The sequence below is a fragment of the Thalassophryne amazonica genome, chromosome 12 (genome assembly GCF_902500255.1).
Source record: "Thalassophryne amazonica chromosome 12, fThaAma1.1, whole genome shotgun sequence".
In the NCBI taxonomy this organism is placed as follows: domain Eukaryota; kingdom Metazoa; phylum Chordata; class Actinopteri; order Batrachoidiformes; family Batrachoididae; genus Thalassophryne; species Thalassophryne amazonica.
The window spans coordinates 7,075,912-7,103,134 of NC_047114.1; the positions used below are offsets into that span (position 1 = coordinate 7,075,912).

At 40.7% G+C, this 27,223-nt stretch overlaps 1 protein-coding gene and 1 long non-coding RNA gene across 2 annotated transcripts in view; one reads left to right on the forward strand and one right to left on the reverse strand.

The window, feature by feature from the left end:
• Window positions 1–27,223, reverse strand: part of LOC117521373 (receptor-type tyrosine-protein phosphatase N2-like) — a 742,548-nt gene that overhangs the window by 254,575 nt on the left and 460,750 nt on the right. The gene's annotated exons all lie outside the window — the stretch shown is intronic.
• LOC117521377 lies at window positions 10,291–22,544 on the forward strand. Its single transcript, XR_004563929.1, has 3 exons — window positions 10,291–10,399; window positions 15,089–15,091; window positions 22,531–22,544. It is a non-coding gene; the product is annotated as an uncharacterized LOC117521377 (long non-coding RNA).

Sequence of the window (27,223 nt, forward strand, 5' to 3'; positions counted from 1 at the left end):
AACACACTGATGACTATAAACGACCATATTTAGGGCAAACAATTTAAACCAAATGATGTACGAAAAATCATTTAATGCTATATAATGGACAGTGTTGGTCAGGAGTTAGGAAGAGAAGAATGGAAGGGTGAAGTATTCCAGCTTTGGGAAAGACAACAGATATTAGAGGAAAAAAGTGAACACCAGGTTTTCCTTGACCGTTGACCAAACTACTCCAAAATGCAATCAGCACTTGATATCTAGCCAAGTAATATTCCCACAGAAGTACAAAAGTGCTTAAACCTTCTGCAAAAACTGTTCATTTGACGGCAAAAACAGTAATTTCTGCATATTTTTTCCTTCATTTTGTATACCTGCTTACTTCAATTAAGGGTCACGGGAGGGGGGCCTGGGCGAGTGATAGCGTGAGAGGTGGGGTACACCCTGATCAGGAGACCTGTCTGTTGTAGAACTTGTAAAAAGTAGAAATCTGCATTTGAGTACCTACTGAGAACTTATGGGCAAAACTGAGCAATTTGTGCATTTAAGCATAATTAAAGATCACAAAGTGAGTCATTTGCATGTACAAACTATTTTAGGTTACGGATTACAGTAAACAAATCCTTAATCTGACACCACAAACAGAGTAATTCACATGTACAATTAAATGGGAGAAAATTGATTGTGTGCAGAATTTATTATATCAAAATCAAGAGTAAAATTTTGCACAAATTTTGAATTTGTTAAAAATTGAGTCATGTGTGTCAGCAAAATTTAACATTTTAAAGAAAGAATGGATCAATATGTTTGCACAGGAAACAAGCAACAATTTTTTACACACAATCAATGTAAAATCATAAATCATTTTTACAAACAAATGTAATTATTATTTAGGCACAGATGTTTGAAACCATAAACTGAGTTAATTCACGGAAACAAACTTAATTTGAGAGCATGAATTGAGTGACTTGTGCACACAAGTTAATTTGAGAGCAGGAAGTAGTATTTTTCTGTACAAATAGAGAATTTATGAGCAAGAAGTGGCTAAATTGTGTGGACTATTTATTTTGTGAAGACAAATTATTGAATTACTTGAGCAATTTGTGAAAACAAATTATGTAATTTGTGTTATATTTATACTGCTAGCACAAATGCCATAACACATTTTTTAGCAGTTGTGTGTTTCAGAAATAAAATGTGCTATTTATTATGGATTTTTTATTTTTTGCTGAATTCAATGGCAACTGTTTCCAAGATATTTAAGTTTTGACATTTTACGTCTTTATGTCTTGTTTTTTGTTTTTTTTTTCTTTTTTTTTGTGGTGTACAGTAGCTCTGCGGGAGCACCCCCAATTTTGTTGTACCCCTCGTACAATGACAATAAAGATTATTCTATTCTATTCTTAGCATTTATATTGTGTTGTGAGCAGTTTTCATGGTAAATCATAAAACATAAGTCTTTTCATGTTTCTAAGATTATTTATAAGTATTTCACCTGTTCTCTTTTTGTAACACTTTTAAAATGGATACATATTAACCCTTGGTAGTATAATAGTAACGTATCTTAAACCGAGAGCCAATCAACAATTTCAGACATAATTTTTCACTCTCAGTGGCCCAAAATTAGTAGAGTTTGACTTTTTTTTTTTTTCAGAAGCATTTTGGCTGTAGACCTGTGTAATCGGCATGTACAAATGAACAAAATTAATACCTGAGAACAAAATATAAATACATTTAATAGGAAGATGAGAATGATTTGTGCAAAACTGTGAAAACCAAGGCCACAAATTGGTGCATTTTAATTTTTGCAATATACAATAATCGTTTTTATTTGAACATTCAGTGTAAATGTTTGCGTATTGTTTTAGGTTTGATTTGTTACTAAATGATTAATTATGCACATTTAACACTTTTTCTAAAATAATCTTCACTGGCATCATTAAAGTGCAGCTGAATGCCGGTTACAGTCTGTGCTCGTATGCTTACATGGAGACACACACACACACACACACACACACACACACACACACACACACACACACACACACACACACACACACACACACACACACACACCAGAGCCGCCCCCAGGTCCAATCAGCAAATAGGGCTAATGAGTTATTAGCTGCAGAGTGCGAATGAGGAGGCGCCGGGACACGTGAAGGACTGACAGCTGCAGTGAACACGGGCTGTTTGGAGAATACTGAGACCAGAAACTGTGTCTTTGTGTGCGTTTTTGTGTGCACATAATTGTGTATATCTGGTCAATAATAAGTGATTTACGGATGTTTAGACAGTGTTTTTTCCTTGCACGGATGCACGTTGAGGTAATTGTGACTCTGCAGGTGTTGCTGTGCAGTTTTTAAGCATCTTTATTGAAATATTTTTGTGTTACCACCTCTTCACTTTATCTTTCTCTTCAATAGCCTCCTTCACAAACACCCCCACACCTCCTTTTGTCCCCCTGGGTGACAGCTGGAGGTGGCAGGCCGTGAGTGGTAGCTGCTGGTTGGTGGAGATTTTTGGGTTCGAGCGAATGCTGGGGAGGGGACAAGTGCATTTCAATTTCTGCCCCCTCTAATACAAAATCCCACCTCCCACTACCGTAGGCCCTCAGTGCAAGATAAACGAGCGGGCAGGCGCAGAACGCAGTCTACATTTCCTTTCATTCCTATTTAGCTGTGTGAAAATCCTGTTTCATTGGAAGTTCATCTCCACATGACACGTACAAGTCCACTTTTTAAAATCGAAACAGTCCGATGACCCAGGCCCTATTTTCATCGGTTTGAGGTGGAATCATTGTGGATCCTGGTACAGCTACCATTTGTAGTCCAGGAAAATAATGGATTGTGTTTAATGTAGTTTCATAATAAGGACAACATTAAAAGTTCAATGTACTCTATCAACTGCGGGATTAACTCCAGCACCCCCATGACCTTAAACTGGAACTAAAATGGGTTTAGAAAATGGATAGATGGATGGATGTATTACAGACTGTTACAGACTGTTTACAAATAAAGTTAGTGAAAATCTGTATAATTTTCTAGATAACAATACACAAGACATTTTTCTCTGTTAATCCCAAAGCAGATGGATCTCTTATGATATTAGATTACAGAAAAAGCAACAAACCATTATTAAGATCATAATTGCTGTAGAAACTCTGGTGAGAATTTATTTTTAGTAAGACTGTTTAAAGCTCTTCATAATGTTTTGTTGCCTGACAAAGAAAATGCAGGTTAACAGCAACAAGAGTTGTGAGATACATAAAGTAACTGATCAAACAGAGGTGGGTGCGTGGAACTTTATCACAAGCAGAGGCATTGATTTGGAGCCCTCTCAATCACTCGGCACAAAGCAGCGCAAATGTCGTTGCTAGCTTCAACTTAGTGCAGTTGTAGGTAGGAAAAGGAAACAACTGAGCGGTGGGGTGGGGTGTTATCATCGTTGTAGGAACAGCAGGAAGGAGGACCCCCCCCACCAATCCACCTATGAGACAGGTGATTTTTGCTCAAGGGAGACATTCCTCCAGGCAGCCATTTTGACAATGACGAAATCACACACTACGCCAACTCTTGGTTGGAATCAGGCATTACACTGGTGACTCTTAGTTGGAATATTTTGTTGGAGCTGAAAATGAGGGCTGAAAAGGTACACCTTACATCCTTAATTTTATCTTCCACCCCTCATTTTAAGTGCCAACAAGATTCCAACAGGTGTATTACAGCCAAGAACCAGCATGGCCATAATAAATTAATGACCAGTGTAATACGGAAAAGGCACATGGGCAAAAAATTAGACCATTTGTTTGTTTTGCTGAAAAACTTGGTTTTATTGGGGGGAAAAAAAACATAAAAACTTACTGGTAGTTTTTAGTGTTAAAGATTATATCCCCCCCAAATACATTTTTTTTTTTATTGAAAAAGGCTATTATTTTGAAAAAGGTTTTATCTTATTTTATCTTGGTCAGGACTTGGAGAAGAACTAGGTTTTCAACATTAGCATACATTTTAGTCAAACGGCCAATAATACCATCTAGAATTGCATAGAGGCTTGGCCTTTTTTGCCTTTTTGCCTTCAACTTCAAAACCTATAATGTATTGAACATTAAGGAGGAAAATCGAAAGTAAAAAAAGAACAGCATGTGTGCCATATGTGCGAAATGCCTTAAGGTTGATTGAGTTGAGAAAAATAGGGTTAGGGTTTGTTACTGATTTATTGGATTTTAATGGAGACCTATTAGATTATGCATCTTTTGTTTACAAATATAACCTTACTTATGGTTACCGTGAACGTAGCAGAGGGTCACCCCCTTGGAGTCTGGTCTGCTTGAGGTTTCTTCCTCAAATCATCAGAGAGAGTTTTTTTCTTGCCACTGTCACCTGTGTTCTTGCTCTAGGGCAGGGCTATTCAACTGGCGGCCCGCGGGCCAGAACCAGCCCTTTAATAAGTTTGGACCAGCCCGCAGCCCATTTACCCATAAATATTAATAAATACACGATAAAAAGCCGCTACAAAGCGCATTCGCCAGTTTTCGGCATTTTACGCCATTTTGTGGCGCCCTGTGTGTTGCGGGTTCTTGCTAAAAAGAAAATGCCGTTAACTGACTCCGAAACAGTGAAAGAATGTATATTAGCTGCCGTCGACGAGCTGGTAGTGCACAAGCTAAAACAGCAGGTAATGTCTTCAATCAAGTCAATCCTTCTGTCAGATACAACAGCTGCAAGACGACTGGATGTTTTAGCCACAGACGTTTCGAGACTCTTCTAACTCAGTTAAAGAAAGCTGAATTCATGTCGCTGGCTGTGGATGAGTCAGCTGACAACTCCAATATCAATCAATCAATCAATTTTATTTATACAGCGCCAAATCACAACAAACAGTTGCCCCAAGGCGCTTTATATTGTAAGGCAAGGCCATACAATAATTACGTAAAAACCCCAATGGTCAAAACGACCCCCTGTGAGCAAGCACTTGGCGACAGTGGGAAGGAAAAACTCCCTTTTAACAGGAAGAAACCTCCAGCAGAACCAGGCTCAGGGAGGGGCAGTCTTCTGCTGGGACTGGTTGGGGCTGAGGGAGAGAACCAGGAAAAAGACATGCTGTGGAGGGGAGCAGAGATCAATCACTAATGATTAAATGCAGAGTGGTGCATACAGAGAAAAAAGAGAAAGAAACACTCAGTGCATCATGGGAACCCCCCAGCAGTCTAAGTCTATAGCAGCATAACTAAGGGATGGTTCAAGGTCACCTGATCCAGCCCTAACTATAAGCTTTAGCAAAAAGGAAAGTTTTAAGCCTAATCGTAAAAGTAGAGAGGGTGAAGCGCTCTATTGGGGTGATATGGTACTATGAGGTCCCTAAGATAAGATGGGACCTGATTATTCAAAACCTTATAAGTAAGAAGAAGAATTTTAAATTCTATTCTAGAATTAACAGGAAGCCAATGAAGAGAGGCCAATATGGGTGAGATATGCTCTCTCCTTCTAGTCCCCGTTAGTACTCTAGCTGCAGCATTTTGAATTAACTGAAGGCTTTTCAGGGAACTTTTAGGACAACCTGATAATAATGAATTACAATAGTCCAGCCTAGAGGAAATAAATGCATGAATTAGTTTTGCAGCATCACTCTGAGACAAGACCTTTCTAATTTTAGAGATATTGCATAAATGCAAAAAAGCAGTCCTACATATTTGTTTAATATGCGCATTGAATGACATATCCTGATCAAAAATGACTCCAAGATTTCTCACAGTATTACTAGAGGTCAGGGTAATGCCATCCAGAGTAAGGATCTGGTTAGACACCATGTTTCTAAGATTTGTGGGGCCAAGTACAATAACTTCAGTTTTATCTGAGTTTAAAAGCAGGAAATTAGAGGTCCTCCATGTCTTTATGTCTGTAAGACAATGCTGCAGTTTAGCTAATTGGTGTGTGTACTCTGGCTTCATGGATAGATAAAGCTGGGTATCATCTGCGTAACAATGAAAATTTAAGCAATGCTGTCTAATAATACTGCCTAAGGGAAGCATATATAAAGTGAATAAAATTGGTCCTAGCACAGAACCTTGTGGAACTCCATAATTAACCTTAGTCTGTGAAGAAGATACCCCATTTACATGAACAAATTGTAATCTATTAGACAAATATGATTCAAACCACCACAGCACAGTGCCTTTAATACCTATGGCATGCTCTAATCTCTGTAATAAAATTTTATGGTCAACAGTATCAAAAGCAGCACTGAGGTCTAACAGAACAAGCACAGAGATGAGTCCACTGTCTGAGGCCATAAGAAGATCATTTGTAACCTTCACTAATGCTGTTTCTGTACTATGATGAATTCTAAAACCTGACTGAAACTCTTCAAATAGCCCATTCCTCTGCAGATGATCAGTTAGCTGTTTTACAACTACCCTTTCAAGAATTTTTGAGAGAAAAGGAAGGTTGTAGATTGGCCTATAATTAGCTAAGATAGCTGGGTCAAGTGATGGCTTTTTAAGAAATGGTTTAATTACTGCCACCTTAAAAGCCTGTGGTACATAGCCAACTAATAAAGATAGATTGATCATATTTAAGATCGAAGCATTAAATAATGGTAGGGCTTCCTTGAGCAGCCTGGTAGGAATGGGGTCTAATAGACATGTTGATGGTTTGGATGAAGTAACTAATGAAAATAACTCAGGCAGAATAATCGGAGAGAAAGAGTCTAACCAAATACCGGCATCACTGAAAGCAGCCAAAGATAATGATACGTCTTTGGGATGGTTATGAGTAATTTTTTCTCTAATAGTTAAAATTTTTATTAGCAAAGAAAGTCATGAAGTCATTACTAGTTAAAGTTAAAGGAATACTCGGCTCAATAGAGCTCTGACTCTTTGTCAGCCTGGCTACAGTGCTGAAAAGAAACCTGGGGTTGTTCTTATTTTCTTCAATTAGTGATGAGTAGTAAGATGTCCTAGCTTTACGGAGGGCTTTTTTATAGAGCAACAGACTCTTTTTCCAGGCTAAGTGAAGATCTTCTAAATTAGTGAGACGCCATTTCCTCTCCAACAAGCTGCAAGTTTGTGAGTTATACCACGGAGTCAGGCACTTCTGATTTAAAGCTCTCTTTTTCAGAGGAGCTACAGCATCCAAAGTTGTCTTCAATGAGGATGTAAAACTATTGACGAGACACTCTATCTCACTTACAGAGTTTAGGTAGCTACTCTGCACTGTGTTGGTATATGGCATTAGAGAACATAAAGAAGGAATCATATCCTTAAACCTAGTTACAGCGCTTTCTGAAAGACTTCTAGTGTAATGAAACTTATTCCCCACTGCTGGGTAGTCCATCAGAGTAAATGTAAATGTTATTAAGAAATGATCAGACAGAAGGGAGTTTTCAGGGAATACTGTTAAGTCTTCAATTTCCATACCATAAGTCAGAACAAGATCTAAGATATGATTAAAGTGGTGGGTGGACTCATTTACATTTTGAGCAAAGCCAATTGAGTCTAATAATAGATTAAATGCAGTGTTGAGGCTGTCATTCTCAGCATCTGTGTGGATGTTAAAATCGCCCACTATAATTATCTTATCTGAGCTAAGCACTAAGTCAGACAAAAGTTCTGAAAATTCACAGAGAAACTCACAGTAACGACCAGGAGGACGATAGATAACAACAAATGAAACTGGTTTTTGGGACTTCCAATTTGGATGGGCAAGACTAAAAGTCAAGCTTTCAAGTGAATTAAAGCTCTGTCTGGGTTTTTGATTAATTAATAAGCTGGAATGGAAGATTGCTGCTAATCCTCCGCCTCGGCCCGTGCTACGAGCGTTCTGGCAGTTAGTGTGACTCGGGGGTGTTGACTCATTTAAACTAACATATTCATCCTGCTGTAACCAGGTTTCTGTAAGGCAGAATAAATCAATATGTTGATCAATTATTATATCATTTACTAACAGGGACTTAGAAGAGAGAGACCTAATATTTAATAGACCACATTTAACAGTTTTAGTCTGTGGTGCAGTTGAAGGTGCTATATTATTTTTTCTTTTTGAATTTTTATGCTTAAATAGATTTTTGCTGGTTATTGGTGGTCTGGGAGCAGGCACCGTCTCTACGGGGATGGGGTAATGAGGGGATGGCAGGGGGAGAGAAGCTGCAGAGAGGTGTGTAAGACTACAACTCTGCTTCCTGGTCCAAACCCTGGATAGTCACGGTTTGGAGGATTTAAGAAAATTGGCCAGATTTCTAGAAATGAGAGCTGCTCCATCCAAAGTGGGATGGATGCCGTCTCTCCTAACAAGACCAGGTTTTCCCCAGAAGCTTTGCCAATTATCTATGAAGCCCACCTAATTTTTTGGACACCACTCAGACAGCCAGCAATTCAAGGAGAACATGCGGCTAAACATGTCACTCCCGGTCCGATTGGGGAGGGGCCCAGAGAAAACTACAGAGTCCGACATTGTTTTTGCAAAGTTACACACCGATTCAATGTTAATTTTAGTGACCTCCGATTGGTGTAACCGGTGTCATTACTGCCGACTTGAATTACAATCTTACCAAATTTACGCTTAGCCTTAGCCAGCAGTTTCAAATTTCCTTCAATGTCGCCTGCTCTGGCCCCCGGAAGACAATTGACTATGGTTGCTGGTGTCGCTAACTTCACATTTCTCAAAACAGAGTCGCCAATAACCAGAGTTTGATCCTCGGCGGGTGTGTTGCCGAGTGGGGAAAAATGGTTAGAAATGTGAACGGTTTGGCGGTGTACACGGGGCTTCTGTTTAGGGCTACGCTTCCTCCTCACAGTCACCCAGTCGGCCTGCTTTCCCGGCTGCTCGGGATCTGCCAGAGGGAAACTAACGGCAGCTAAGCTACCTTGGTCCGCACCGACTACAGGGGCCTGGCTAGCTGTAGAATTTTCCACGGTGCGGAGCCGAGTCTCCAATTCGCCCAGTCTGGCCTCCAAAGCTACGAATAAGCTACACTTATTACAAGTACCATTACTGCTAAAGGAGGCCGAGGAATAACTAAACATTTCACACCCAGAGCAGAAAAGTGCATGAGAGACAGGAGAAGCCGCCATGCTAAACCGGCTAAGAGCTAGTAGCTGTGCTAAGCTAGCAGATTCCTAAAAACACACAAAGTGAATAATGTGTAAATAATTTAGAGGTGATTCAGCAGAGGGAGTGCTTTAGTTAAGGCACGTAAAGATTACACTGTGAAACAAATCGTTATCTAGGTAACTAGATCAATCTAAATGCGCAGATTAAACAGCTAACAGATACAGAAAAACACCGCTGTGCTCCAGAACAGGAAGTGATACAATATCGCAGTGAGAGCCAACCACCAGTAGAGGCAACAACTTTGTATGTGCAGTTTTTCAACGGTGACCGTTGTTTCAAGGAGGATCTGTTGGGCGTAATTCCACTGGAAGGACAAACAACAGGGGAAATAATTTTCCAAAAGCTTATTGCTTTTTTTAAAGACAATGGACTGGACCTGGAGCGTGTTAACCTGCTGGTTACAGATGGAGCTCCCTCGATGGCAGGAAGGGTCAAAGGACCATCTGCATGACTGTCTGCTGTTGCACCAAAACTACAGTCTGTCCACTGTCTCGTTCACCAGAGTGTGCTCTGCTCTCAGCTTAGTGCTGAGTTGAAAAGTACCATGGACTGCAGCTTTGCCTCTGTTTAAAGCTAAGTTAAAAACATACTTGTTCAGGGCAGCTTTTTGCACATAATTGCTTTGACACTTTTTTGTCTATTTTTATTCTATTTTGGATGCTCTTATTGTGTTTTATTGTGTTTTTCGTACTGTTCTTTTTATTATATCTCTAGCTGGTGCTATTAGAAAGTACTTTGGTTCAGTGAAAACTGTTGTAAAGTGCTATAGAAATAAAACTTGATTGATTGATTGATTGATTGATATGTCAGCTGAGCACTCTGACCTACTTTTACACAACGTCAGGTGGTCTGTGAACTGAGGGAGGAAATTATCGCCTTTCTATGTAAATGCAAGCACAAGAAGGCTGAAACATTTCTGACAAAAATGCTAGATGAGAAATTTGTCTCAGCAATGTGCTTTTTAAGTGATATCATGCATCATTTGAATGGTCTTAATCTGAGTCTTCAGGGGAGGATAAAACAGCGGCTGATGTGGTTGAAAAGCTGACTGCTTTTATAAGAAAATAAATAGACATTTTCGCATGTGATCTTAATAACAGGTTGCTGCACTTTCCCCCACTCAGTGACTTCATTAGTATATTCTTTGATGTTCTGTTAAATAAAAAGGGAAAAAGAAATGCAGTAGCATTTGTCTCAATTGTACATCCGAGAGTAATAGTACAGGTCACGAGAATGTCCGGCCCACAGATCATAGTATTCTGACAAATTTGGCCCCCGGAAAAATATAGTTGAATAGCCTTGCTCTAGGGGTTGGTAAGGTTAGAGCGTACTTGTGTGAAGTGCCTTGAGGCAGCTTTGCTGTGATTTTGGAGCTGTATAAATGAAATAAATTGGATTTCGAAAGGTCTGTGAAGTGATACCATTATCATTAATTCAGTTAATTCAAAACACCTTAAGGTATGCAAATGTTAAGGCTATATTAACAAAATTAGTGATTTATGACTGTAACTTGTGTAACCTATCCGTATGATCATGAATTCAAGACTGTACCATGACTACCATAGAGGGATATGTACTAAGTTCCCAGAGTTATTGGAGCATCCTTCTTTGAATAAACCGTTTCAATTATAGTAAGGTGCCTGTTTTCCCTAAAGTGAAGGAAACATTTCAAAATAATTAATCAGATTTATCAAACTGTTGCCTTCCTGAAAAAAAGGTTAAATTTTGATGTGACCCCTTGTGTTTTCTGTGGCGAGTCTGCAGAGACTATGGAGCACATGTTTGTCTCCTGTCCTGTGTCTCGAAGATTTTGGGTCAACAAAAGTTGTCACTAAAAAGAATGATATTCCTCCTTTTGATACCTTCAATGTTGTTTTCCTGATGTGTAAAGACCATATCCACAGTAGCAGGTGGAAGAAAAGAATACCCTCCTTTGGCTGTATCATAAATGAGTTCAGAATGTTTTTCCTGTCTTTAAAAAAAATTTAAACTGGCAAACCTGCTAATAAGATCACTGCTGGCTTTTCAAATTTCTTGTTATTTTTGATTAATGGCCTGTGTTGTATGTTTCTGTCCGTGCTCCAGTTTGCTGTCTGTTTATGTTTACATTTGCATGATGTATACCTTTGGAAAGGTTTTTTTTTTTTTTTTTTTGATAATTCCGTCTTCATCTGTTTTTAATTAACCTGTTGTTGAGTATGTTGTTTTTGCTGTGATATGCTTATCCTCTGTAAGTATTTGTGTAACTTTCTGTCTAAAAAAAAAAAAGTGTGAAATACCATGCCCAAAGTAGTTCCATAATTTGGCACAAGCGCCATGCCATGCTAACCTCGTTCCTAACAAAAATTGGTGAAATACCTGGAGTCGAGTTGGAGAAATGTTTAGAGCTGGCATAGTGCATGATTTCATCATAACCCGGTGTAATGCATGATTTTGTTATTGTCAAAATAGCTGCCTGGAGGAATCCCCGGTGTTCAAGTTGAAACAGGACTCGAGACTAGGGTTGAGCCGGTACGGATAAAGCATTTTTGTTGAGTACGAGCATGATACGAGTAAAACTCGTTAAAATCTGTGCTCGTGCTGAAGGAAAATCCTCATTGGATCACTGACTGTCTTCACGCTCTGTGTTTGGCCAGTCACACATAGCGCCCACCCTCCCTACACAGACACGTCTCTCTGTAGCCTCGCACACACACAGAATCTCTCTGTGCTTGGCTTGATTCTACATCACATTGCTGTCTTCAGTTGTTGTTGTCAGTTCGGCTGCTCTATTTCAGTTTGTATGATATTTAAAGTTACTTGGTGAGCTTGTGTCATATTGTACGTGGTGCTTTTGACAAGACAGAACTGAAAACGACTTGTGTCACGTCGGTCACTGCCTCCACTCCAGTCTGTTTTTTTTAAAACCGTTTGTTTGCTCTTAGTTTGGCTGGTGATATAAAGTCATTTGGAAAACTTTGAAGGTCATGATTTCAGTTTTCTGGGATGCCAAGGGCATTGTGTTCGTGGACTATCTAGAAAAGGGACAAACCTATAAATGGGCAGTACTATTCTAACCTACTGAGACAGTTACGCGAGGCTATCAAAAAGAAGCGACCAGGAAAGCTGACGAAAGGGGTGCAGTTCCATCAAGACAATGCCCCAGCTCACAAGTCAACAGTGGCCATGGCCACTATCCACGAGTGTGGATTCGAACTGGTAGATCACCCACCATACTCCCATGACTTGGCACCCTCGGACTTTCATCTGTTCCCAAACCTGAAAAAAACCTGCTTAGGAAGCACTATCGGAGCAATGATGAGGTGATGGCTGCCTATTTTGACTCTCAAGATGAAAGCTTCTATGCCAAGGGAATCGAAGCACTCAAACACCGCTGGAAGAAGTGTGTGGAGTTACAGGGAGACTATGTAGAAAAATAACCCTGAATTTGTTCAATTCGACAAATGCATCATAGTCAGCCTTAGAACTTTTCAGCCTACCCTCATATCATGCTTAGTTATCACGTTATGGGCTAACATATGTCACATGTCATAGAATCAAATGGATGTTGACCTTGTTTGACCTTTACTTCGGAGACCAAGCATTCAACACTGTCAAAACTACTCCATTTATTAATCCTATTAGCTCAACCAATAATTTGCATCACTTTTTACCAACATTGGAGCAACTTTAACTTTTGACCCCTGTACAAACTGAAATTGACCTTTGTCACCATTTTTGCTGTTTTTATCCCATAACTCCATATAATTCAGTCACAGATAGTCCAAACTATACCTTTTTGGGATCTTTATGATAAAGCAAATAATGTGGTATTTTTCAATATCTTTTAATTTTGACCACTGTGTAACTCTTCAATTGACCCATACCTGACCACCGATTGAAAATTCAAGAGGCCAATCAGTTTTTTCAAAAGAGGAATGTCTAAGGAGCATTTCTGCTGAATTTGATGCTTTTATCACCCTTTGCATGATTGTTTCAGTTATCTGCTGCACTAGCTGCAATGCTTCACCTCAGGGAGCTTTGGTGGCCACTGTCTGCTGTGCGCTCTGACAGATTGGACTTTATCCCTTCAGGAGCCACTAATAATCCTTTCATTTAAGTCCACTGCCTCCATACCACAGCACTGTGTGTGGTGTATATGGACAAACAGGTGCCACTCTATCTGGTTGATATCATGTTCAGACTACTCTGAATAATAAATGCAATAAACCCACCACATTTGCACACAGCTCCCGTCATTATACCAGTATTTCCCGCTGCTTAAAGGCAATTCTATGGTAACGGAATTATAGTCAGAGCAAATTTTTGATGTTAAGATAAAATAAGGTCAAATTTTGCCGTCACTGTAATTCTGTTATGCACAGAATTGCCCATAAGCAGGAACTTACACTTGTTTATGCCCAAAATGTAAAGAGACCTAATTTTTATTAAAACACTTTACTATTGCACAATATATTAAATATTTTGCAAATGCCACCAAATTTCATAAAAGGGAAACAGAGTGCATGTTTTGTGTCTTACTCACACCTGTCATTTTGTGCTTTTGCCGACGATCATAGGCGGAAACTTCTGAGCAGATACCTTCTCATTTTTATGGACTACATCTTTTTCAGGAACCAAACCTTCTCGTAATGCAATGTGTCATTCCAACCAAGTTCAGCTCTGCTCTGCATGACTGTTGTGCTTTATTCTTTGCTAACAGAGCGCCCAAAGTGACACAATGACAAAATCCGTCACCGGCCACGAACCAACGGTGGATTTTAAACCGACAGTCTCCACATAATGAGCTCACTAAACATCACTCATCTCACACATCACAAAACAGGAACGTCTGCCTCTTTATCTAAAAGCTTCAGGGTGACGTCAGCTTCACCATCAGCGTTGTCAGATAGATACGGCATGGGGGGCTGTCGTTGGCTATCGCCTGGATACCCGCAAACAGCTCGTGTCATATTCAAACGGTCACTGGTGGATAAAAAGATTCTCTCTGCTGTTAAAAAAAAAAAGCAGTGAGAACACGGTGACCAAACTGGCACCTTTTGTGTCATGAAGCATACTTTGGATTTTTGTGACCTGTCATCCCGACCTTCTCGATATAGATGGCTCCCAAAACAAAGGAGCCATCATCCTCCTGTGATGGCAGCCCCAACACCCCGATGCCCCCTGGGACATAAATCTTCAACGTACAGTGTGCAAGGATAACATCTGGCCCGAGGGGTAAACGGAGAACACAACAGAAGGGCAGCAGAACTGGAGCTCGATCTGAAAAATGCCACAAAGCATCTGTAAAACAGGAGCTTGATCTGGAAAAGCCAACAGACGGTCGACTGTACAGGAGATCCATCTATAGAAAATCCAACGGAGGCTCGAGCTGACCCACGCACATCACATGCATTTAGACATTACGATGAAATCTGGTTTATGACTTCTTTTGGATCACTGTGAATGCTCTGCAGTCGCTGTGTTTCCTGGTGTGAGTGAGTTAAACAGTGTTGTGGTTGAGTTGTTGTGCTGTAGCTGTAAACACACAACACCAAAGTATAAGTTGCTGATGATGACCTGCTCGTCTTCCATCAGGTGTCAATAATTCTGGATTTAATCAATCAAATTTCACTCCTTTATCCATCCACCAGCTTCAGGCTCCTCTGTTTTCTCTCTCCCAGAATTCCATTCTCATCACTCATTCACCAACAAATCTGAGGCCCTAACCACTTCACCCTTTCATTTCTTTTTGCTCATACTTTTGTCACTCCTTTGATTCTCTTATTTCTTCCTCTGACCAGCTTTGTAAGTCCACGTGTCATCATCCTCATCTCTCTGACTGCACTCTCTTCACTGTCCATGTCTCAGCCTCAGACATTATTCCTGATTCTGATCTTCCTGATGTCTTACAAACTTGATTTTGTTTTTTTTAATCTTTGTCTTGATTTTTCAGTCAGATAACACAGGTGTGTGTGCACCACTCCACAATGAGTCACGACACCTAAAACCATTCACAGCATGTACTTGTACCATTTTTAATATTGTAGCAGCAATTTGTCGCCCGGGTGACACACAAACGCACCATTAAACAAACAGTGACGGAAACAATAACCACGACTGTGAGATGCCGACAAAGACGCCACCCACAACAAAAACACAAACAAGGATGGTGAGGAGACAGGATAAACAACATGCAAGCACACAAACAAGAGTGGACAGGCGGACGTGGTTACACATGAGCCTCTGTTTGAGTCCCCATCAGACAGACAAGTCACTGAGGTGCCCTTGAGCAAGATCCTTAATCCCCACATCACTGTTGGTGTGCAGTTGTGTGCCTTGCATGGCAGCATGCTGACTGTGTGTGTGTGTCTGTGTGAGAGAGAGAGAGAGAGACACACACATCATTATATAATACCTGAACCAGTCCTTGTCATTTGATTGGTGGTTTCTGTCATGTGATATTGATCATTTGCCACATCATATGCCAAATTTTTTACATGTTTTTTTTTCATTTTCTTCCCTATAGTGATCATAACACGGTGTCAAACTAATGCACCACTGAAGGTAACTGTTGAGGATACATGAAGGCAAACAGGGTGTACGGGTGTGGTGAACCCACCTATGTAAGGGCCCCTTCACACATAACACTAAGTTGGGGTGAAAGAAGCACAAACCGTCCAAAAAAGAGTGAAAAAATGGTGTGAAAAATACCACCTGCTGTCAGGAGGGACACACGGCTGGACAGGTGTGAATGATCGCTCGTTTTGTGCATGCTCATTTGCATGCGTACGAACACAGTGCGAGCACGCTGAAGGTGTGATACCACATCGCGAACAAACAGCAGCATGAGACATGACTGTGATCTTGCCTGTATGTAATTATCAGCTGTCAGCTGTTCCAGCATGGAGACGTCAGCCGTCCATATGTGCACTGCACTGGACAGCGATTGCACTCCCGGCCACCTTGGGGAAGGGGGGGGGGGGGGGGGACATGATGACACACTCACACGCCACCTGTGCTGCATTGGGGGGAGCACACTGCACAGGCCCACACCATTTGTGTGGTAACACACTTGTGGGGAACTTAGAAAATGTGAGGCCATTCACACATCCAACTCAAAAATGGTCTGCCTGCACTCTATTATCATGCAGGGAGTGTGAATGGCCCCGCCTTTTCTAAGTGCCCCATGAGTGGTGTTGGATGTTCGTGGGTGGCACCTGGACTCCGGCCGATGTGGGTCGAATGGTGGACGGTGGCTCGAAAGTCTGCGGAGTTAAATTTTCAGCAAAAAAAAGTAAGTTTCTATCTCATATCATTAAAAAGTTATTCATAATTTAGTAAAGCTTGGTCTCAGCCATCGTATATGACGGTGTCGGCCCCAGAGGGTTAAATCCTTAGATCTTCAGCAAATGTATTTATAAAGAGAAACTGCATGCAACTTTTTTTTTGTTTTCTAATAAGTTTATTCAATAAGGAGAAACAAATGCTAAATTATTGCTGTGTGGTAACTTAATTTTTATTCAGCCTTTGTGACCCGTCTTCATGAAGTTAGATGCAAAAATGTTGAAAATGGCCCTATCCTGCAATGATAAAGAATCCTTAAAAAATTACTGGATCCGGATCGTGTTCCGGATCATTACCAAAATTTAATGATTCTAAGTTAGGCCAAGTATCACCCCTGGTAAAAATTTCATTGATATCCATTGAGGATTTTTTGAGTAATCCTGCTAACAAACCAACCAACCAACAAACAAACGGATGAGACCGAAAACATAACCTCCTTGGCGGAGGAAACAAGACCTGCTCTTGGCTTTGTGCAGGGTTTAAGATAAAACCCTGAAGGCCTTTTAAGTGACATCATCAGGAAGTGAGAAAGCTACATTTTAGCCTGGAAGTTATGTGTGCTGTCCAGCCGGTAAACTTTGATGACGCGAGATGAAACCCTCCCAGAAGTCGAAAAAGTTGCAGTTCCTTGACTGGCTACTTGAGGCTGGATCCAAAACAGAGCACATTCCCATAGAATTCCATGTTAAAATATCCAACTTTATAGCAGAAATAAACATGTTTGCAGTCTGGTACAAAATAACAGTTTTGTCCACCATAACTACTGCAAAGGGGGGTGAACTTTCTTTCTAACTTCTTAGGTTAAGATATTTTAAGATATGAAGTTCTGTAAATCTGGAGGTGTGGTCACTCTGAATAACAGCAGCTCAGAAAAGTGTCCTTTGTGTCCATAGCTCATTGTCCGCTTGATGCGGCTGTGAGCGGAGACTGTGTCTGTTTGTTTTGTTTTTTTTTGTTGTTTTTTTTACAAACACCTGGAATAATCTGCTTGTTTTGTGGCGAAACCTCTGAACAAATCTAAGACGTCTCTGCTGAAATATTCTCATTAGATTTAATGTTACATGCTAACAGCATTATCACTTTTACCACATGTTGGGAGCCTCATCCGTTAGGTACACTTAATACATGATGACAGAGAAAATAAGTGGAAAATAAGTTTAGAATGCCCACAGCAAAGCAAATCATTATTGAGAACCACCACACAGTCCCTAAAAATAATATGATTTAATAAACACCCAAGCAGATGCTAGCCTGTTAAACTAGGGGGCTGGACTTGAAGAGAGGGGTGTGTTCAGGCTTCTTCATCACACACTGTGCTGCCCTTGCTCCGCCCCTTTACGCATTGATGAGTTCATCATAATTGGAATTAGCACAGGAGGGTCTGCCAGCATGGCAACGCCCACATACAGGCTTCATATGGGCTGTTCCGGGTCGCTATAGAAACCCTGCGGGTGAAGACATGCAGGTTTTGTCCAGCATATGTACAGTCTCTGGATTTTTTTTTCAGGATTGCGATGTAATAAAATGCGCTACTGCCATTGTAATATTATTGTTGTCTGCATTCTATTTTAAGATGTGAAAAGGATTCAGAATTTGGAAGGAATAACTCATTCTAGAATAATTAGAGCAGTTTTTGGAGGAGAAAATATCAGCACAGAGAATAGAACTTATAAATTAAAAAATATATAAAATTTTAGACTGTGACAAATGACCTGTTTTAGTCATCCTCACCTTTATGTACCTGAGCTAATTCCACACAACCGACATTGATTTTGTGTTTTTCACCACTTTTGCTCAGTTGCAGCAGAGCTCTTTCCACGAATGAGACCGAATGGGGCATGAAGGAGGATTCGAATGGCAATCGTGAAAAATCAGAGCCGCACTCCAATGCCTCATACAGCACTTGCCACATCCATTCGGGCACAGCACATGGACTCTACATTCACATGTCGCTCACACCAGAAACCCATTCGAACAGCGGGCATGATGGGAGGTCGTACTCCCATCTGATCGTGCTCTTAACATTCGCACGACATGTCGAACGCAGGTCGGACATACCGTGCTGCAGCCGAGGGGCTGCACGAAATCATCGGCCATGACAAACCCTGGCCAAATAGTGGTGTGTCCCTCCTCCCAAACTACAAGCCTCAAGTTTTCGAGGTTCGCCAATTCGTTTTTTGTCGCCATTTTTCGACTGGTTTCGGCCTCATTTGCCCAACTTCATGTTATGTGTGAAGGGGCCGTAATGTAAGGCTTCTTTATCACAGTAAAGTTTTAAGCGGTGTTTGTTAATGTCACACTGTATTGTAGTGCTTCACAACGGCTTCCTAAAATAATCCGTTGTCCATGTGGTTATATCAGCTATTGATGAATGACTATTCTTGATGCACCACCGTCTGAGGTATCAGAAATCATGGGTGCTCTCAAACATTACGCACTGTAATTCCTCCAGAATACTTGAATCGTTTAATGATATTATGGACTGTAGAGGGAGAAGTATGCACATCTCTAATGATCTTTGTTTGAGGAACATTGTTTTTAAAGATTTCCATAATTTTCTTATGCATGTGTTGATAAACTGGAGATCCTCTGCCCATCTTTGCTCCTCAAAGACTCAGCCATTCGTGGATACTACTTTCGTACTAAATCATGACGGCAATCACCTGTTTGAAACAGCATCATTATTTAATTTTTTTGTTAACTCATTACTAGTGTTGTGAAAGTGTAGGAACACGGACCCACAACAGGGGGAGCAAATGAACGGACAATGGAGGAGTCAAATAACACTGCTTTTACTGTTGTGAACCGGGCACAACAAACACAACAGATTACAATCTCGAAATTGAGTCCAATTACAGCGGTGTCGTGTGGGCAGGCTCGATGATAGGAGACGTCTGTCCAAGTCGAACCGGAACCAACCCGATTTCCTCTGCCACCGAACCCCGGGAATACAGGAGCCGCCAAGTCCCGAACTACCAGGTGGCCACTGCCTCCGCTCGTCGGATCCGGTACTGCTGGCGAGGAACAGAAACAGTCAGGTGTGGGTGCGGCTGCACCCAGCAACACGTAAGGTGGAAATACCACCTCCACCTCTAATCACAAAACAACACTGAAGTGTAGGAATATGTGTACTTATCCAAACACGTCCAATATGGTCTTCAGTGTCCTAAGCACAAGCAACAAAGTATTACGTCTCTGAATGAAACAACTGGCTGAGTTCGTTACCTCTTTGATTGAGTGATATCTCGGCAATGAGGTGGAGATGCCATCCAGCTGATATACCCCTCCGCTGATGGATGACAGCTGTCTCAGTTGATAGGTGACAGCTGTCACCTTGGCTGCTCCTGTCAGGCGACAGCGCCCTCTGGTGACTGGAGCCCGCACTCCAGGCAGGGCGCCCTCTGGTGGTGGTGGGCCAGCAGTACCTCCTCTTCAGCGGCCCACACAACAACTAGTCCTAAATTACCTCATCCCAAAGTTTTTTGGAATGTGCTACAGGCCTGAAATGCAGAAATGGATGTATATTAACAAATGAAATGAAGTTGGACGCACAAAACCATCTAGTAAAAATATGTTGGGTTCACAATGTCTGCAATGAAATACAACTCAAACACAAATGTAAAAGTCATTGTTTGTTTGTTTGTTTTCCCACACCAACCCAGCTTTTTCTGATTTTTGGTTGTAGATTATCCTGGTTACAGCAGGATGAATATGTTAGTTTAAATGAGTCAACACCCCCGAGTCACACTAACTGTCAGAATGCTCGTAGCACGGGCCGGGGCGGAGGATTAGCAGCAATCTTCCATTCCAGCTTATTAATTAATCAAAAACCTAGACAGAGCTTTAATTCATTTGAAAGCTTGTCTCTTAGTCTTGTCCATCCAAATTGGAAGTCCCAAAAACCAGTTTTATTTGTTATTATCTATCGTCCACCTGGTCGTTACTGTGAGTTTCTCTGTGAATTTTCAGACCTTTTGTCTGACTTAGTGCTTAGCTCAGATAAGATAATTATAGTGGGCGATTTTAACATCCACACAGATGCTGAGAATGACAGCCTCAACACTGCATTTAATCTATTATTAGACTCAATTGGCTTTGCTCAAAATGTAAATGAGTCCACCCACCACTTTAATCATATTTTAGATCTTGTTCTGACTTATGGTATGGAAATAGAAGACTTAACAGTATTCCCTGAAAACTCCCTTCTGTCTGATCATTTTTTAATAACATTTACATTTACCCTGATGGACTACCCTGCAGTGGGGAATAAGTTTCATTACACTAGAAGTCTTTCAGAAAGCGCTGTAACTAGGTTTAAGGATATGATTCCTTCTTTATGTTCTCTAATGCCATATACCAACACAGAGCAGAGTAGCTACCTAAACTCTGTAAGGGAGTTAGAGTATCTCGTCAATAGTTTTACATCTTCATTGAAGACAACTTTGGATGCTGTAGCTCCTCTGAAAAAGAGAGCTTTAAATCAGAAGTGTCTGACTCCATGGTATAACTCACAAACTCGTAGCTTAAAGCAGATAACCCGTAAGTTGGAGAGGAAATGGCGTCTCACTAATTTAGAAGATCTTCACTTAGCCTGGAAAAAGAGTTTGTTGCTCTATAAAAAAAGCCCTCCGTAAAGCTAGGACATCTTTCTACTCATCACTAATTGAAGAAAATAAGAACAACCCCAGGTTTCTTTTCAGCACTGTAGCCAGGCTGACAAAGAGTCAGAGCTCTATTGAACCGAGTATTCCTTTAACTAGTAATGACTTCATGACTTTCTTTGCTAACAAAATTTTGACTATTAGAGAAAAAATTACTCATAACCATCCCAAAGATGTATTGTTATCTTTGGCTGCTTTCAGTGATGCCGGTATTTGGTTAGACTCTTTCTCTCCGATTGTTCTGTCTGAGTTATTTTCATTAGTTACTTCATCCAAACCATCAACATGTTTATTAGACCCCATTCCTGCCAGGCTGCTCAAGGAAGTCCTACCATTATTTAATGCTTCAATCTTAAATATGATCAATCTATCTTTGTTAGTTGGTTATGTACCACAGGCCTTTAAGGTGGCAGTAATTAAACCATTACTTAAAAAGCCATCACTTGATCCAGCTATCTTAGCTAATTATAGGCCAATCTCCAACCTTCCTTTTCTCTCAAAGATTCTTGAGAGGGTAGTTGTAAAACAGCTAACTGATCACCTGCAGAGGAATGGTCTATTTGAAGAGTTTCAGTCAGGTTTTAGAATTCATCATAGTACAGAAACAGCATTAGTGAAGGTTACAAATGATCTTCTTATGGCTTCGGACAGTGGACTTATCTCTTGTGCTTGTTCTGTTGGACCTCAGTGCTGCTTTTGATACTGTTGACCATAAAATTTTATTACAGAGATTAGAGCATGTCATAGGTATTAAAGGCACTGTGCTGCGGTGGTTTGAATCATATTTGTCTAATAGATTACAGTTTGTTCATGTAAATGGGGAATCTTCTTCACAGACTAAAGTTAATTATGGAGTTCCACAAGGTTCTGTGCTAGGACCAATTTTATTCACTTTATACATGCTTCCCTTGGGCAGTATTATTAGACGGTATTGCTTAAATTTTCATTGTTACGCAGATGATACCCAGCTTTATCTATCCATGAAGCCAGAGGATACACACCAATTAGCTAAACTGCAGGACTGTTTTACAGACATAAAGACATGGATGACCTCTAATTTCCTGCTTTTAAACTCAGATAAAACTGAAGTTATTGTACTTGGCCCCACAAATCTTAGAAGCATGGTGTCTAACCAGATCGTTACTCTGGATGGCATTTCCCTGATCTCTAGTAATACTGTGAGAAATCTTGGAGTCATTTTTGATCAGGATATGTCATTCAAAGCGCATATTAAACAAATATGTAGGACTGCCTTTTTGCATTTACGCAATATCTCTAAAATCAGAAAGGTCTTGTCTCAGAGTGATGCTGAAAAACTAATTCATGCATTTATTTCCTCTAGGCTGGACTATTGTAATTCATTATTATCAGGTTGTCCTAAAAGTTCCCTAAAAAGCCTTCAGTTGGTTCAGAATGCTGCAGCTAGAGTACTGACGGGGACTAGCAGGAGAGAGCATATCTCACCCATGTTGGCCTCTCTTCATTGGCTTCCTGTTAATTCTAGAATAGAATTTAAAATTCTTCTTCTTACTTATAAGGTTTTGAATAATCAGGTCCCATCTTATCTTAGGGACCTCGTAGTACCATATTACCCCATTAGAGCGCTTCGCTCTCAGACTGCGGGCTTACTTGTAGTTCCTAGGGTTTGTAAGAGTAGAATGGGAGGCAGAGCCTTCAGCTTTCAGGCTCCTCTCCTGTGGAACCAGCTCCCAATTCAGATCAGGGAGACAGATACCCTCTCTACTTTTAAGATTAGGCTTAAAACTTTCCTTTTCGCTAAGGCTTATAGTTAGGGCTGGATCGGGTGACCCTGGACCATCCCTTGGTTATGTTGCTTTAGACGTAGACTGTGGGGGGGTTCCCATGATGCACTGTTTCTTTCTCTTTTTGCTCCGTATGCATCACTCTGCATTTAATCATTAGTGATCAATCTCTGCCCCCCTTCTCGGCATGTCTTTTTCCTGGTTCTTTCCCTCAGCCCCAACCAGTCTCAGCAGAAGACTGCCCCTCCCTGAGCCTGGTTCTGCTGGAGGTTTCTTCCTGTTAAAAGGGAGTTTTTCCTTCCCACTGTGGCCAAGTGCTTGCTCATAGGGGGTCGTTTTGACCGTTGGGGTTTTTCATAATTATTGTATGGCCTTGCCTTACAATATGGAGCGCCTTGGGGCAACTGTTTGTTGTGATTTGGCGCTATATAAGAAAAAAGTTGATTGATTGATTGATAGATTGCCTGACCTAACATTACACATTCTGTGGTGTGGCTATTATGATGATTATGCTCAATGATACATGAAGTAGCACCACAATATTTTGCACATACTCCCGTTTCATATTTTGCGTTGAGAAACATGCATTAAGGTTATAATTACAGTTAGGTTTTGAGCTAGAACAGCAATAATATTTAAGTTTAAGGTAAGATCACTTTTATTTAGTTTGGCTTGGATGATGTTGTTTGTGACGTTTTTGTGCATTACTTTTCTGTATATTTTACAATGTATTTTTCATGAGAATCGGTTGAATATTCTGTTTTTGTCCAATTAATCTTCATCCTGACTTCCAGAGCTCTTTTCCACCCTTCCAGCTTCCTCCCTCCTTACGCTAAACAACACAGTGTCATCTGCAAAAAGCATGCTCGGTATTTCCTTCATGTTACACAAGTTCCGTCACACGATGCCACACTTGTGTTTGTTTGTTTTCTATCATTACCTCACACAGACTCTCTTTTCCTCCTCACACTCTTCCTCATGTCGGTGTCTCACTCGCATACACTCGTACCTTTGCATACACTCCTAAGCTCACTTCACTGGCAGGAAAATGGCGTGACAGTGAAAGCCGATGTAGCTGTCTTCCCTCTGCAGTAAGGGAGACGAGCATGAAACAATTCTCCTGACGGCCATGTTCAGAGGTGCACTGCTGCTAGCAAGTCTCAGTCAGCATGCTCCTTCACACCAGTCAACTTACAGGCCGTCCACCATGTCAAATAAAGCTAAATTACCATCAGTCAGAAATAATATCCGATGAACAACTTCTGATTCATAACCATTTGTTTATTGTAACTAGTCTAGCATCCAAGTACTCATACTAGCGCAATAGACAGAAGGCAACAACCAGCACGTCACGATCCGAGGGATGTCTGAATACTCAGTATGCATTTAGGAGCAGTCAAACTGTACTCAAATGATCTACTACAGGGGTTTTCAAAGTGTGGATGAGTGAACCCCCCCCCCCCCCCAAGAGAACAAATGAATAGCTGCCCCCCGACACACATACACATAATAAATACATTAATACTGTCTCAACAAAAACCTGAGTTTTGAACTGAAGATACAGACTGTGTTTTCACTCGAAGTTGAGACATTCCTAAGTCCATCTGGAGATAAGCTTGGAGACATCCTCCGTGGGCCCACACCGTGGCTCACACCAAAAACTCAGAGTTCTTCAAAAGGAACCCTTGCCTGTTTATCGGTTAAACTTCGGTCACTATGAATTACATGACATGATAATGGCTTCACGTCACAATCAGAAATTTCCCAGGCCCGAAGAACCCACCTTAATGGCCTCACGTCAAGGCCAGAACTCTCCAGACAGTGCAAGAGGCTCTCCCCCCATGATAAGACATGGCCATAAAACCAGCTAATATCTTTAGGTCTAAGTGAAAAGAAAGACATTTGCTTAAATGAAAAAATGCATTAATATTCTTTTATTCATATATAAAAACTTCTAATGTTGTTTGTATTTATTATTCAAGCAAATGATTTGCATGTATTCCATTTTATTGACATGTGTTTCTTGTAACTGATCTGTGTTTAAGTGTGATCTTTCTGCATTATCAATATGTTGATGGTGAAACATTCTGTTTATCCAAAGGAAGTGTTTAAGTGACTATTAATAATATGTATCCATTTGAGTGTCTTAGAACAAATAGTATGCCAAAATAGTTAACGTGTTTAAATAGTTGAATCATTTTTGTCTGCCCTTCTGAACACATGAAGTTTCTGTGAAATTACACACCCTGAATGGGTGGAGTTTAATGACGTAAGCACCTTTTAAAAAGTTAGAACAGAGTGTCTGCCCTACTCTATTCTCTGTCTCGTCTACCGCTCTTGGAGCGCTCTGCAACCCTCTCTTTTCCTTTCTTTAAAATGCTTAATTTCATTTTTGCGTCAACAAGGCCCCATGCCAATTAAGCTAAAGCTACCACGTGGCTTCATTGATTCACTGTTATTCTCTGACAAACTTTTAACAAATAGCCTGACGCTTAAGGGTAATCAAGTCTTTCAAATTTTTAAGAGAACTTCCCATCTGAACTTTTCAAAATAATAGCGACTTGACAGAAAAGCGACTTTGCATTTTCTGTAATTTTCCAACGCTTTTAAAGTTTTACTTTTTTCTATTGTATGTCGTAGGTATATTGTTTATTTACAGAATGCTGCCTCAAATGACACTGAGAAGGAAGGTAAATGAACATTGACTTAACAACTAAAACCCCAGGGAGGGGGGCATATACATACACCACTACAATCATTTACAGTAAAGGTACCTTGACACTTGCACCAATTTTATCCCCGCACTTCCGCGCAATTCGTCATGCAGATGAGTCCCACTTTGTCCCGCTTGATGCCACGCTATACAAAATAATCATTTCATGGCAGATGACGCATTTGTCCTCAGAAATTGGCTGATGAAACCATTCTCTCATGGCTCCCAGAATCACAGAGAAATAATCTACAGCTACAGGTTGTCTCGTGCATGTTGTGCGGTGAAGAATTCATTTGGAATCTTGTCTCAAAGTAATTATTTCTAATGGTGGCTTAAGATTTCCTATTTTAAACATGCTCATCCTTACGTTTATTTACCAGTAATCTTATCTCTATAATTTAAGGCAGGGGTGTCAAACCACTGGTGCAGGGACCAGATCTGTTCCAAAAGAAGATTTCAAGAGCCAGTCAACTCTAATTTTTTGTTTTTATGGTTTTATCTCTGGAGCATAGAGCAGGTACCTCAGTGGGATAAGGAGCCAGGTTATCACTTTGTAGACATGGATTTGATTCCCAGTCACACTACCTGTTTGCGTCTTTACAAAAGACACTTCACCTGCATTGTCCCAGTCCATCCAGCAGTAAATGAGTACTGGCCTTGGTTGGGGAAGCAACGTATGACAGACTGAAGCCCCCTCCAGGGGAAGTCATAAACACTCATCTAGTACATGCTGTAGAATTTGGGGATAGGCACTGGCACCAATGGGCCCAGGGGTTCTCAATCCGGTCCTCAAGGACCCCTGAACCTGCACATTCTCCATCTGTCCCTGCTCTACCACAAGCTGATTTGCTAATTCAGGTGCACAGCCAATCATCTCATAGCAGACACCTGAATTAGCAAATCAGCTTGTGGTAGAGCAGGGACAGATGGAGAATGTGCAGGTTCAGGGGTCCTTGAGGACCGGATTGAGAACCCCTGGCCTAGAGGACTTACTACTTCTTTCCCTGATATAAACTTTAGTCCATCTCCTCATTCCACCTTCACTTTATATCACACCACATGATACATTTGGACTGAAATGTTGCGACGTGCACTGCTGCACTAATGCTTGTTTTTGTCTCTTCAAACACACAAACACTTCCTGCTTTACCCCGATCCGTCCCAGTAACCTAGTTTCTGGTGTTGGTGCATATAAAGTGGTGCTCCGTTATCATTCATTATGATCATGAGACAGATGCAAAACAGGAATTATGTGAGGAATGAGCTAATTATGTTCACTTTACGTTTTCAGTCCATTAAATCTGTCTCAAATCCAGACAAGCTGTTGAAGATGTAATAACTGTTACCAAAATGGCACTAAACTCCGGAACCTGATGAATTTCCACCTCTCGTAAACGACAATGGCATTGCAGCCATGACAGCAACACTGTGCATTGGCTGGAGAGTCGATCTGGTTCAGAACTGTGGATCTTCTTTATGTTTGTCCCACAGACGGACGTCGTAATCCGCTGGGACTCAGGCTCAGATGTAAGAACTGTTTTAATGACATGAGTGAAGTCACTGTTACCACCTTCCCCTCAGTCTGTATCTCATAAAAAAAAAAAAAAAACAATTCTTAATTTATTTTGCGTCCTCATCAGTGTGCAGGAGATGGCTGATGAAGGTGATGAT